At 52.7% G+C, this 1,012-nt stretch overlaps 1 long non-coding RNA gene across 1 annotated transcript; it reads left to right on the top strand.

Annotated features, from left to right (window-relative positions):
- Nucleotides 1-20: 20 nt before the first annotated feature.
- On the top strand, nucleotides 21-983 carry LOC109509320 (uncharacterized). The gene is made up of 3 exons (XR_002166923.1): nucleotides 21-215; nucleotides 338-409; nucleotides 474-983. It is a non-coding gene; the product is annotated as an uncharacterized LOC109509320 (long non-coding RNA).
- Nucleotides 984-1,012: the final 29 nt, after the last annotated feature.

Genomic DNA, 1,012 nt, shown 5'->3' with positions numbered 1-1,012 from the left:
TCAGCGACTAAACTGTACCTAATTCCCTTTCATAAGGAGAATGGAAGATTGTCGGAGGGATTCCGGCGTGAACCGAGAGGCCTCTGATTCGGTCGCTTGTGTCTGCGCTCTTATAGGGTGGAGTCTGGGATCGTGGCTGATATTGAGGTGGACGCCCTGCTGCCAGCAGACTGCAACACCTTCTACCAGATCAAGAGTCAGCCCATCCACGGCAGGTAACCTCACCGACCTCTGGCTCGCCGTCCCTACGCCGTGTCGCGACGTGATGACACGTTACACCTCGGATATTTGGCTCGCAACCTGAAAGGGACATTTGTGTCTCGTCATGTCTCCTCAGTACCTCAGCAAGCGGCTCCTCTTCCTCCACCTTGTCTTCCTCTTCATCCGTGCCCGCGGCGATGTCCTCCAGGTACGCTTCCGGCTTCTCTGGTGTGACCGCCGGCGTCCGATCCTGACGCCGCTCTGTCCCACAGGGTCCTGATGCGTCAGGATCTGATGCGTCGGCAGGCTCTCGAGGAAGAGCAGAAGGAAGCGCAGCAGCAGCAGCTTCTGCGGTTGCCCGCCGCCTCCCCGTCGTCGCCCGTCTGCGTCAGCGCGTCACTCTGCGGGCCTCCGGCTCAGGTCCCTGTCGAGGTGCTGAAGGTACGAGGCGGAGTTTGGGGGCTCAAGTGGTTGTCAATTTTTGGACTTGCTTGGTTATTTGACGGTGTGAAACTTGACCTGAGCCTCGGGACTTGACAAGTCTTTCAAAATGTCCGTTTCAAGATAGCGGGAGTGCGCAGATGCCGGAAATGATGGGACGAAGGTCAGTGGCGTCACTTTCGGCTCCACACCAAAACAGACTGTTTACACATTGAGTGACAAGACAAAGACAAAAACCTATTTTTTCCAAATTACTTTTTTTTTGACTGACAGTTTTAAAGCAACAAAGATAGTTTTAGGGTAATTTGACATTTTTGTAACATACATTTTCTTTCATTCATTTCAAACATTTTCATTCAACAGTACAACA

The sequence above is a fragment of the Hippocampus comes genome, unplaced genomic scaffold (assembly GCF_001891065.2).
Source record: "Hippocampus comes isolate QL1 unplaced genomic scaffold, H_comes_QL1_v1.1 C16854122, whole genome shotgun sequence".
Lineage (NCBI taxonomy): Eukaryota > Metazoa > Chordata > Actinopteri > Syngnathiformes > Syngnathidae > Hippocampus > Hippocampus comes.
This window is presented reverse-complemented; position numbering and strand designations above follow the sequence as displayed.